A 15,042-nucleotide genomic window follows, 5' to 3' on the forward strand; every position below is an offset into this window, starting at 1 on the left:
GTGGGTTAACTGCCTGTTCGGGGGCAGAATGACAGATTTGTACCTGGTCAGCTCGGGGGTTTGAACTTGCAACCTTCCGGTTACTAGTCCAACGCTCTAACCACTAGGCTACCCTGCCGCCCCAGATACAGATACTGGTTGACAGATACAGGTTGACAGATACTGGTTGACAGATACTGGTTGACATATACTGGTTGACGGGTTCAGGAGAATAGAGTGGTCATTAACAGCAGTGGTTCTCAACTGGTTTTATGCCTCAGGACCCACATTGAAACAGGATGTCTCAGTAGTGACCAATCACAGAAAAACATAGCCAAAAATGCCACCAGGAAAGCAATTTTTAATGATATATTGATTGATATTCAATGTAGCAATTTATATGACCATTAATAAGTGGAAAAACTTTTCCATCTTGTCAATCATTTTGCTCATATCCTTGATGGAGCTTAAAATCAACCAGAATACATCAAACCAGCTAAATAACACTACTAACAGCTCTACACTGAATATACAAAACACCAGTGGTATAAAGTACCTCAGTAAAAATACTTTAAAGTACTACTTAAGTCGTTTCTTGGGGTATCTGTACTTTATTATTTATATATTTTTTTACAACTTTTACTTTTACTTCACTACATTCCCAAAGAAAATGATGTACTTTTTACCCCAAACATTTTCCTTGACACCCAAAAGTACTCATTACATTTTGAATTCTTAGCAGGACAGGAACATTGTCTAATTCACACACTTATCAAGAGAACATCCCTGGTCATCTCTACTGCCTCTGATCTGGAGGACTCACTAAACAGAGAACATCCCTGGTCGTCCCTACTGCCTCTGATCTGGAGGACTCACTAAACAGAGAACATCCCTGGTCATCTCTACTGCCTCTGATCTGGTGGACTCACTAAACAGAGAACATCCCTGGTCGTCCCTACTGCCTCTGATCTGGTGGACTCACTAAACAGAGAACATCCCTGGTCGTCCCTACTGCCTCTGATCTGAAGGACTCACTAAACAGAGAACATCCCTGGTCGTCCCTACTGCCTCTGATCTGGTGGACTCACTAAACAGAGAACATCCCTGGTCATCCCTACTGCCTCTGATCTGGAGGACTCACTAAACAGAGAACATCCCTGATCATCCCTACCGCCTCTGATCTGGAGGACTCACTAAACAGAGAACATCCCTGGTCGTCCCTACTGCCTCTGATCTGGAGGACTCACTAAACAGAGAACATCCCTGGTCATCTCTACTGCCTCTGATCTGAAGGACTCACTAAACAGAGAACATCCCTGGTCGTCCCTACTGCCTCTGATCTGGCGGACTCACTAAACAGAGAACATACCTGATCATCTCTACTGCCTCTGATCTGGCAGACTCACTAAACAGAGAACATCCCTGGTCGTCCCTACTGCCTCTGATCTGGTGGACTCACTAAACAGAGAACATCCCTGGTCGTCCCTACTGCCTCTGATCTGGTGGACTCACTAAACAGAGAACATCCCTGGTCATCCCTACTGCCTCTGATCTGGAGGACTCACTAAACAGAGAACATCCCTGATCATCCCTACCGCCTCTGATCTGAAGGACTCACTAAACAGAGAACATCCCTGGTCATCCCTACTGCCTCTGATCTGGAGGACTCACTAAACAGAGAACATCCCTGGTCATCCCTACCACCTCTGATCTGGAGGACTCACTAAACAGAGAACATCCCTGGTCATCCCTACCACCTCTGATCTGGCGGACTCACTAAACACATGCTTCGTTTGTAAATTATGTTTGAGTGTTGGAGTGTGCCCCTGGCTATCCATAAATTAAACAAAACGGTGTTGATATTGGTATTGAATACCAATTGAATACCAATACCAATACCAATACCAATACCAATAACAATTCAATACCAATACCAATTCAATATCAATACCAATACCAATACCAATACCAATAACAATTCAATACCAATACCAATTCAATATCAATACCAATTCAATACCAATACCAATAACAATTCAATACCAATACCAATTCAATATCAATACCAATACCAATTCAATACCAATACCAATACCAATACCAATTCAATACCAATACCAATTCAATACCAATATCAATACCAATTCAATACCAATACCAATACCAATTCAATACCAATATCAATACCAATTCAATATCAACACCATTACCAATTCAATACCAATACCAATACCAATTCAATATCAACACCATTACCAATTCAATACCAATATCAATACCAATTCAATACCAATACCAATACCAATTCAATACCAATACCAATACCAATTCAATATCAACACCATTACCAATTCAATACCAATACCAATACCAATACCAATTCAATACCAATACCAATACCAATTCAATATCAACACCATTACCAATTCAATACCAATACCAAAACCAATTCAATACCAATACACTATCAATACCAATTCAATACCAATACCAATTCAATACCAATACCAATTCAATATCAATACCAATATCAATACCAATACCAATACCAATACCAATTCAATACCAATACCAATTCAATATCAACACCATTACCAATTCAATACCAATACCAATACCAATTCAATACTAATACCAATACCAATATCAATAAAATACCAATATCAATACCAATACCAATACCAATACCAATACCAATATCAATACCAATACCAATACCAATACCAATACCAATTCAATACCAATACCAATATCAATATCAATACCAATGTCAATACCAAAATGAATACCAAAACCAATTCAATACCAATACACTATCAATACCAATTCAATACCAATACCAATTCAATACCAATACCAATTCAATATCAATACCAATATCAATACCAATACCAATACCAATACCAATTCAATACCAATACCAATTCAATACCAATACCAATACCAATACCAATTCAATACCAATACCAATTCAATACCAATACCAATACCAATACCAATACCAATATCAATACCAATACCAATACCAATACCAATTCAATACCAATACCAATACCAATACCAATTCAATACCAATACCAATTCAATACCAATACCAATACCAATACCAATACCAATACCAATTCAATACCAATACCAATTCAATACCAATATCAATACCAATACCAATACCAATTCAATATCAATACCAATACCAATACCAATACCAATACCAATACCAATACCAATACCAATTCAATACCAATACCAATTCAATACCAATACCAATTCAATACCAATACCAATACCAATACCAATACCAATATCAATACCAATACCAATACCAATACCAATTCAATACCAATACCAATACCAATACCAATTCAATACCAATACCAATTCAATACCAATACCAATACCAATACCAATACCAATACCAATTCAATACCAATACCAATTCAATACCAATATCAATACCAATACCAATACCAATTCAATATCAATACCAATACCAATACCAATACCAATACCAATACCAATACCAATTCAATACCAATACCAATTCAATACCAATACCAATACCAATACCAATACCAATACCAATTCAATACCAATACCAATTCAATACCAATACCAATATCAATACCAATACCAATACCAATACCAATACCAATACCAATACCAATACCAATACCAATTCAATACCAATACCAATTCAATACCAATACCAATACCAATACCAATACCAATATCAATACCAATACCAATACCAATACCAATACCAATACCAATATCAATACCAATACCAATACCAATACCAATTCAATACCAATACCAATTCAATACCAATTCAATATCAATACCAATACCAATACCAATACCAATACCAATACCAATACCAATACCAATACCAATTCAATACCAATACCAATTCAATATCAATACCAATACCAATACCAATACCAATACCAATACCAATACCAATACCAATACCAATACCAATACCAATTCAATACCAATACCAATACCAATACCAATACCAATACCAATACCAATACCAATACCAATACCAATTCAATACCAATACCAATTCAATATCAATACCAATACCAATACCAATACCAATACCAATACCAATACCAATACCAATACCAATACCAATTCAATACCAATACCAATACCAATTCAATACCAATATCAATACCAATTCAATACCAATATCAATACCAATTCAATACCAATACCAATTCAATACCAATATCATTACCAATTCAATACCAATACCAATACCAATTCAATATCAATACCAATACCAATACCAATACCAATACCAATACCAATTCAATACCAATACCAATACCAATACCAATATCAATACCAATTCAATACCAATACCAATTCAATATCAATACCAATTCAATACCAATTCAATACCAATACCAATACCAATACCAATACCAATACCAATACAATACCAATATCAATACCAATACCAATTCAATACCAATACCAATTCAATACCAATACCAATTCAATACCAATATCAATACCAATACCAATTCAATACCAATACCAATTCAATACCAATACCAATTCAATACCAATACCAATACCAATACCAATACCAATACCAATACCAATACCAATTCAATACCAATACCAATACCAATACAATACCAATATCAATACCAATACCAATTCAATACCAATACCAATTCAATACCAATACCAATTCAATACCAATATCATTACCAATTCAATACCAATACCAACATCAATTCAATACCAATAAGAATATCAATACCAAAACCAATAGCAACACCAATATCAAATCCAATACCACTTCATACCAATGCAATACAATACCAATACAATACCAATACCAATAGCAATACAATACCAATACGATACAATACCAATGCGAATACCAATACATAACAATATGAATACAATATGAATACAATACCAATACCAATACAATACCAATACAATACCAATACAATACCAATACCAATACAATACCAATACCAATACAATACCAATACAATATCAATACAATATCAATACAATGCCAATACCAATACAATACCAATACCAATACAATACAATACCAATACCAATACCAATACCAATACAATACCATCTGTCAGATGAAGCAGATGCTAAGCTACAGGACTGTTTTGCTAGCACAGACTGGAGTATATTCCGGGACACATGACATTGAGGAGCACACCACTTCAGTCACTGGCTTATCAATAAGTGCATCGACGTCGTCCCCACAGTGACAGTGCGTACATATCCCAACCAGAAGCCATGGATTACAGGCAACATCCGCACTGAGCTAAAGGGTAGAGCTGCCACTTTCAATGAGCTACTACACCTGTTGTATTCAGCATTTCACTGTAAGGTCTACTACACCTGTTGCATTTGGCGCATGTGACAAATAAAATTTGATTTGATTTGAAATCTGATTGGATTTTCAAGAAGTCATCAACGTAGGGGCATTTCTACATTTTCTTCAGCCTTTTAGCCCAAATCCAATGACATAGTGACATTTACTGTTGACTTCACATTTAATTCACATTAGTTATCAACTCAACCAAATGTAAATTAAAATTAGACGTTGAACTGACGTCTGTGCCTGGTGAAAAGTTATCATCGTAGAACAACAATGAATCGTTTATCACTCAACTTTTTAATAATTTTAATTCAGAATAAGTACTCCGTTATTATACTGTACAGATACATTGGTGATAATCTGAAATCTAGCGTGTAGATCTGAACAGAGGAGTCAACACGAGGTTCAGGAGAACATCCGCATCATTATGAGCGCTACCGTTACCTGTCTCTCACAGCGCTCTGTCTACTTACCACCAATCTCGTGCTGTGGCTGCCCTTATAGAGTGGGACCCGGGCCGTCTCTGCGATACCCACCGTTGTCATGAAGATCCTCGATACCACCATCTCACAAGGTGAGACAAATGAGGTCACAATAGAAGTCAGAGAGGGAAACGGTTGCGCTGGCAGCTGCAGTTACACCATCTCTTTGCTAGAGGTGTCACTACAGACCCTGGTTCGATTCCGGGCTGTATCACAAAGCCGGTTGTGATCGGGAGTCCCATAGGGCAGTGCACAATTGGCCCAGCGCCATCTGGGTTTGGCCGGGGTAGGCCGTCATTGTAAAATAAGAATTTGTTCTTCACTGCTTAACAGCTCCATTGCTGTTGTCCTTGTTATGTCCTGTCTGGCATGCCGTCAAGGGACAAATAGTTGTCATGACAGCACAAACAGCCTGGCAGTCGCGATACAACTGGCCAGGGTAAAAAATAACATGATTTTTATAGCCTACCATTTATCCAACATAGGTATACCAATCTACATTTAATTTATGAATTATCACGCAAAAAATGACCTGTGTGACCTCTGTGGATACCTTGAGGGAGTTACTAATATAGCCTAATATAACCTATATAGCTTGTTAGGAGAGGAAAGAATGGGAGGGGAGGAGAGAAGGGGGGAGAGGAGGGGGGTCAGAGAAGGGGAGGGGACGAGAGGGGAGGAAAGAATATAGACCTTCAAGCAGAGGAACTCACTCAACACATCCAGGATAAAACGGGCGTATGAGTCCTGGGAATGCCAGGAGTCTTATTTCCAACGGACATGATTTTTTTTTTTTGAAATACACAGAAGGGCCAGATAAAACCAGTCGTAATACGTATCCAAGCAACATGGCCTCCGCTCCACCTTGACTACATCTCTGGTTATGTTGGAATGAGAAAAGACTGGCAGAAAGGTCATGGTGGAGGAGGAGGAGCTACCTTTTTGAAGAGATGGGCCTGACACACCCCTCTGGAATGTATAGAGGTGGAGGTGTGTTTAAATGTAGGTGCTTTGGTGGAATCTTTCACAGGAAGAACACTGTTGGGGAAGGTTGGCAACATGTTGGTAATGGTAGGGTAGTGGAGGATGGCCTGAAGTCTGACTCAGGCACCCACATTAATGTAGCCACCTCAACCAGGTCTAGAATAGATTTCACACTGGTGTCAAGTATGATTTTACTGGGTGAATTTCACTTTTACTCAAGTAGAATTTTACTGGGTGACTTTCACTTTTACTCAAGTAGGATTTTACTGGGTGACTTTCACTTTTACTCAAGTAGGATTTTACCGGGTGACTTTAACTTTTACTTGAGTAATTTTCCATTAAAGTATCCATACTTTTACTCAAGTATGACAAGTGGTTACTTTTTCCCAAGTTCTAGATAAATCCACGGTGGGTAGTGACCATTTTCCTATATAGTGCACTACTGGGTTAGTGGTAGTGAGAAACAAGGGGTTGGTAACAGCCCGGTGCTTTAAAAAAAATGTATTTTTATTTAACTAGGTAATTCACTTAAGAACAAATCCTTATTTACATTGAAGAGCTAAACCCTAACCCGGACGACGCTGGACCAATTGTGCGCCACCCTATTGGCCTCCCAATCACAGCCGGGAATCGAACCCGGGTAACAGTGCTACTTCCAAATAGGAAGAGTTCCAAAACAAGGCCAACAAAGAAATTAACTATTTTCCCTAAAAAAGGAGACCCTGACCAAGACAATGAAACTCTCGTAGACAGAGCAGCTGAAGAATCCATCATTGACTCCAAATCATTCAGAAAGGGCAAGGCTGTCCCCTGCTGGTCAGGTGAGTGCCAGACAGCTGTCAAAGACAAAAAAAGATAAGCTTTTAGAGCCTTAAAGAACTCACAGTTACACAGAACTAATAGATTATCAAAGAAAAAGAGCATTAGCAAGAAGAATCACACAGTTTATTGGAGAAAGTACTGTGGCAGCATTGCCTGGGACACAAACATACGGGCTTTGTGGGGAATAATCAGGAAAATGAACGGCATCCACAGACAGTCCCCATACTAAAATCTGAGGAGAAGACGACATGGACAGATGAGGAGAAAGCGAACATGTTAGTGCAGCTTTTGGGATGCAGAATTCTCTGTGACTTAGATCAGTGGTCGCCAACCGGTCGACCTTCAAAGCATTCCTAGTGGAACACCAAACATATCTGTGGAAAAGCCAACGAACAATAAAGGCTTAAGATACTTATTTTCCACCATAATTTGCAAATAAATTCATTAAAAATCCTACAATGTGATTTTCTGGATTTTTTTTTCTCATTTTGTCTGTCATAGTTGAAGTGTACCTATGATGAAAATTACAGGCCTCTCTCATCTTTTTAAGTGGGAGAACTTGCACAATTGGTGGCTGACTAAATACTTTTTTGCCCCACTGTACATATGAGATGAGTAATTTGGGTATGTACACATTATATAAAGTGGCATTGTTTAAAGTGGGTAGTGATACATTTATTACATACAATTTTCATTGTTAAAGTGACTAGAGTTGTGTCAGTATGTTGGCAGCAGCCACTCAATGTTAGTGGTGGCTGTTTAACAGTCTGATGGCCTTGAGATAGAAGCTGTTTTTCAGTCTCTCGGTCCCCAGCTTTGATGCACCTGTACTTACGGTTGTGGGTGGAGAAGTTGCCGTACCAGGCGGTGATGCAGCCCGAGAGGATTCTCTCGATTGTGAAAAAGTTTGTGAGTATTGTTGGTGACAAGCCGAATTTCTTCAGCCTTGTCCGTGATGTGTACGCCGAGGAACTTAAAACTATCCACCCATCGATGTGGATGGGGGGCTGCTCCCTCTGCTGTTTCCTGAAGTCCACGATCATCTCCTTTGTTGTGTTGACATTGAGTGTGAGGTTATTTTCCTGACACCACACTCCAAGGGCCCTCACCTCTTCCCTGTAGGCTGTCTTGTCGTTGTTGGTGATCAAGCCTACCACTGTAGAGTCAAATGTAGCGGTCAATGTGTCTGATTGGGGCAAATAGATTTATTTCATTTCATTTGCGATTTTCATGAATAGTTAATGTTGCGTTATGCTAATGAGCTTGCGGATAGATTTACACAATCCTGGATACAGTTTTTTTTGTAGCTAAACGTGACGCAGAAAACAGAGCGATTTGTCCTAAACAAATAATCTTTCAGGAAAAACTGAACATTTGCTATCTAACTGAGAGTCTCCTCATTGAAAACATCCGAAGTTCTTCAAAGGTAAATTATTTTATTTGAATGCTTTTCTGTTTTTTGTGAAAATGTTGCCTGCTGAATGCTAACGCTAAATGCTACGCTAGCTATCAATAGCTATCAATACTGTTACACAAATGCTTGTTTTTGCTATGGTTGAGAAGCATATTTTTGAAAATCTGAGATGACAGTGTTGTTAACAAAAGGCTAAGCTTGAGAGCTAGCATATTGATTTCATTTCATTTGCGATTTTCATGAATAGTTAACGTTGTGTTATGCTAATGAGCTTGCGCATAGATTTACACAATCCTGGATACAGGTTTTTTTCGTAGCTAAACGTGACGCAGAAAACGGAGCGATTTGTCCTAAACAAATAATCTTTCAGGAAAAACTGAACATGTTGTTAACAAAAGGCTAAGCTTGAGAGCTAGCATATTGATTTCATTTCATTTGCGATTTTCATGAATAGTTATCGTTTTATTATGGTAATTTACTTGAGGCTGTTGTCATGATCCCGGATCCGGGATGGCTCGACGCAAGAAGTTAAACCAGGAAACACAATCTAATAGTCCCCATAGCTAAACCAGGAAACACAATCTAATAGTCCCCATAGCTAAACCAGGAAACACAATCTAATAGTCCCCATAGCTAAACCAGGAAACACGCTGTAGTAGTCCACATAGTTAAACCAGGAAACACGCTGTAGTAGTCCCCATAGTTAAACCAGGAAACACGCTGTAGTAGTCCCCATAGCTAAACCAGGAAACACAGTCTAATAGTCCCCATAGCTAAACCAGGAAACGCCAGGTATTCACATGGGGGCAATGAGATGTCTAACCAGGTACTCATAGGGGGCAATGAGATGTCTAACCAGGTACTCATGGGGGGCAATGAGATGTCTATCCAGGTACTCAAAGGGGGCAATGCAATGTCTAACCAGGCACTCATAGGGGGGCAATGAGATGTTTAACTGAGCACTCACAGGGGGCAATGAGATGTCTAACCAGGTACTCATGGGAGGGCAATGAGATGTCTAACCAGGTGTTTCTTACAGGGCAATGAGATGTCTAACCAGGTGTTTCTTACAGGGCAATGAGATGTCTAACCAGGTGTTGCATAGGGGGGCAATGAGATGTTTAACTGAGCACTCACAGGGGGCAATGAGATGTCTAACCAGGTACTCATGGGAGGGCAATGAGATGTCTAACCAGGTGTTTCATACAGGGCAATGAGATGTCTAACCAGGTGTTTCATACAGGGCAATGAGATGTCTAACCAGGTGTTGCATTGGGGGCAATGAGATGTCTAACCAGGTGTTTCATACAGGGCAATGAGATGTCTAACCAGGTGTTTCATACAGGGCAATGAGATGTCTAACCAGGTGTTGCATTTGGGGCAATGAGATGTCTAACCAGGTGTTTCAAACAGGGCAATGAGATGTCTAACCAGGTGTTGCATTGGGGGCAATGAGATGTCTAACCAGGTGTTGCATAGGGGGCAATAAGATGTCTAACCAGGTGTTTCATACAGGGCAATGAGATGTCTAACCAGGTACTCACAGGGGGCAATGAGATGTCTAACCAGGTGTTGCATAGGGGGGCAATGAGATGTCTAACCAGGTGTTTCATACGGGACAATGAGATGTCTAACCAGGTACTCATAGGCGGCAATGAGCTGTCTAACCAGGTACTCTTAGGAGGGCAATGAGATGTCTAACCAGGTGTTTCTTACAGGGCAATGAGATGTCTAACCAGGTGTTGCATAGGGGGGCAATGAGATGTTTAACTGAGCACTCACAGGGGGCAATGAGATGTCTAACCAGGTACTCATAGGGGGCAATGAGATGTCTAACCAGGTGTTTCATAGGGGGCAATGAGATGTCTAACCAGGTACTCATGGAGAGCATCCCTATTATTACTTATGAATGCCTTTTTTGGTCTATGGTCTATGTTATCCAAGCCGTTGCTCTAAGACTAAGCTGAGGAACATTCAAATCCTCCCCCATATCCTCCTTACAAATGGAAATGGGTGAGATGCCGTAAAACTACGAGATGCCCTTAAGACTACGAGATGCCCTTAAGACAACGAGATGCCCTTAAGACTACGAGATGCCCTTAAGACTACGAGATGCCCTTAAGATGACGAGATGCCGTAAGACTACGAGATGCCCTTAAAACTACAAGATACCCTTAAGACTAGAGACAACTAGAGACAACAACTCTCTATTGCTTTCTGGGCACCACTGGCCTCCACTCACATTGAGAAGTCTATCCTGGAGGACTGGAAACGCCTCCACTCACATTGAGAAGTCTATCCTGGAGGACTGGAAACGCCTCCACTCACATTGAGAAGTCTATCCTGGAGGACTGGAAACGCCTCCACTCACATTGAGAAGTCTATCCTGGAGGACTGGAAACGCCTCCACTCACATTGAGAAGTCTATCCTGGAGGACTGGACACGCCTCCACTCACATTGAGAAGTCTATCCTGGAGGACTGGACATGCCTCCACTCACATTGAGAAGTCTATCCTGGAGGACTGGACACGCCTCCACTCACATTGAGAAGTCTATCCTGGAGGACTGGACACGCCTCCACTCACATTGAGAAGTCTATCCTGGAGGACTGCTGGGAATACTCAAACCCCATAAAGAATGAATGGAATATCTCTGAATGGAATGTGGAAAATGTACCCAGGACCTCGGGGTGAAGTGGACCTGTGTGGAACCACAGGTGCTGCTACCTTTGTTGCAATCCTGTCTCTTGACCACCCCAAAAAGTAGACTTCCTGGAGATGGTTCAGGAAGTAGAGGATTAAAGAGGCGTCCCAAAACACGTCCCTCAACACACATTTACACAGACAGCTCCTAGGGACCGGTGACAAAACACGTTCCTCAACACACATTTACACAGACAGCTCCTAGGGACCGGTGACAAAACACGTTCCTCAACACACATTTACACAGACAGCTCCTAGGGACCGGTGACAAAACACGTTCCTCAACACACATTTACACAGACAGCTCCTAGGGACCGGTGACAAAACACGTTCCTCAACACACATTTACACAGACAGCTCCTAGGGACCGTGACAAACACGTTCCTCAACACACATTTACACAGACAGCTCCTAGGGACCGGTGACAAAACACGTTCCTCAACACACATTTACACAGACAGCTCCTAGGGACCGGTGACAAAACACGTTCCTCAACACACATTTACACAGACAGCTCCTAGGGACCGGTGACAAAACACGTTCCTCAACACACATTTACACAGACAGCTCCTAGGGACCGGTGACAAAACACGTTCCTCAACACACATTTACACAGACAGCTCCTAGGGACCGGTGACAAAATACATTCCTCAACACACATTTACACAGACAGCTCCTAGGGACCGGTGACAAAACACATTCCTCAACACACATTTACACAGACAGCTCCTAGGGACCGGTGACAAAACACGTTCCTCAACACACATTTACACAGACAGCTCCTAGGGACCGGTGACAAAACACGTTCCTCAACACACATTTACACAGACAGCTCCTAGGGACCGGTGACAAAACACGTTCCTCAACACACATTTACACAGACAGCTCCTAGGGACCGTGACAAAACACATTCCTCAACACACATTTACACAGACAGCTCCTAGGGACCGGTGACAAAACACGTTCCTCAACACACATTTACACAGACAGCTCCTAGGGACCGGTGACAAAACACGTTCCTCAACACACATTTACACAGACAGCTCCTAGGGACCGGTGACAAAACACGTTCCTCAACACACATTTACACAGACAGCTCCTAGGGACCGGTGACAAAACACGTTCCTCAACACACATTTACACAGACAGCTCCTAGGGACCGGTGACAAAACACGTTCCTCAACACACATTTACACAGACAGCTCCTAGGGACCGGTGACAAAACACGTTCCTCAACACACATTTACACAGACAGCTCCTAGGGACCGGTGACAAAATACATTCCTCAACACACATTTACACAGACAGCTCCTAGGGACCGGTGACAAAACACATTCCTCAACACACATTTACACAGACAGCTCCTAGGGACCGGTGACAAAACACATTCCTCAACACACATTTACACAGACAGCTCCTAGGGACCGGTGACAAAACACGTTCCTCAACACACATTTACACAGACAGCTCCTAGGGACCGGTGACAAAACACGTTCCTCAACACACATTTACACAGACAGCTCCTAGGGACCGGTGACAAAACACATTCCTCAACACACATTTACACAGACAGCTCCTAGGGACCGGTGACAAAACACGTTCCTCAACACACATTTACACAGACAGCTCCTAGGGACCGGTGACAAAACACGTTCCTCAACACACATTTACACAGACAGCTCCTAGGGACCGGTGACAAAACACGTTCCTCAACACACATTTACACAGACAGCTCCTAGGGACCGGTGACAAAACACGTTCCTCAACACACATTTACACAGACAGCTCCTAGGGACCGGTGACAAAACACGTTCCTCAACACACATTTACACAGACAGCTCCTAGGGACCGGTGACAAAACACGTTCCTCAACACACATTTACACAGACAGCTCCTAGGGACCGGTGACAAAACACGTTCCTCAACACACATTTACACAGACAGCTCCTAGGGACCGGTGACAAAACACGTTCCTCAACACACATTTACACAGACAGCTCCTAGGGACCGGTGACAAAATACATTCCTCAACACACATTTACACAGACAGCTCCTAGGGACCGGTGACAAAACACGTCTCAGCAGCCTTCATTATCCCAGACATACAGTACAGGTCACCCAGAAAATAAGAAAAATAAAACCTTTCCGTTTTCAACCTTTCAGTATTGGTAGGCCGTCGTTGTAAATAAGAATTTCTTTCTTAACTGATTTGCCTAGTTAAATAAAGATTGAATAAATAAAATAAGAATTCACCTCTGAACTTATGGCCTGTATCTTAGATAGAAGAGAATAGACCACCAAAACACACTCATCTGTAAAGACTCCACCTTCCATCAAAGTACAGGATGGAAGTTACACCCGCAGCAGACCAGAGCTAGTACTCAACATCTTACAGGCTGTTTTTAGGATCCAACACCAAGTACTCAACATCTTACAGGCTGTTTTTAGGATCCAACACCAAGTACTCAACATCTTACAGGCTGTTTTCAGGATCCAACACCAAGTACTCAACATCTTACAGGCTGTTTTTAGGATCCAACACCAAGTACTCAACATCTTACAGGCTGTTTTTAGGATCCAACACCAAGTACTCAACATCTTACAGGCTGTTTTTAGGATCCAACACCAAGTACTCAACATCTTACAGGCTGTTTTTAGGATCCAACATCTTACAGGCTGTTTTTAGGATCCAACACCAAGTACTCAACATCTTACAGGCTGTTTTTAGGATCCAACACCAAGTACTCAACATCGTACAGGCTGTTTTTAGGATCCAACACCAAGTACTCAACATCTTACAGGCTGTTTTTAGGATCCAACACCAAGTACTCAACATCTTACAGGCTGTTTTTAGGATCCAACACCAAGTACTCAACATCTTACAGGCTGTTTTTAGGATCCAACACCAAGTACTCAACATCTTACAGGCTGTTTTTAGGATCCAACACCAAGTACTCAACATCTTACAGGCTGTTTCTAGGATCCAACACCAAGTACTCAACATCTTACAGGCTGTTTTTAGGATCCAACACCAAGTACTCAACATCTTACAGGCTGTTTTTAGGATCCAACACCAAGTACTCAACATCTTACAGGCTGTTTTTAGGATCCAACACCAAGTACTCAACATCTTACAGGCTGTTTTTAGGATCCAACACCAAGTACTCAACATCTTACAGGCTGTTTCTAGGATCCAACACCAAGTACTCAACATCTCATAGGCTGTTTTTGGGATCCAACACCAAGTACTCAACATCTTACAGGCTGTTTTTAGGATCCAA

The sequence above is a fragment of the Oncorhynchus nerka genome, linkage group LG17, assembly GCF_034236695.1.
Source record: "Oncorhynchus nerka isolate Pitt River linkage group LG17, Oner_Uvic_2.0, whole genome shotgun sequence".
NCBI classification, from domain to species: domain Eukaryota; kingdom Metazoa; phylum Chordata; class Actinopteri; order Salmoniformes; family Salmonidae; genus Oncorhynchus; species Oncorhynchus nerka.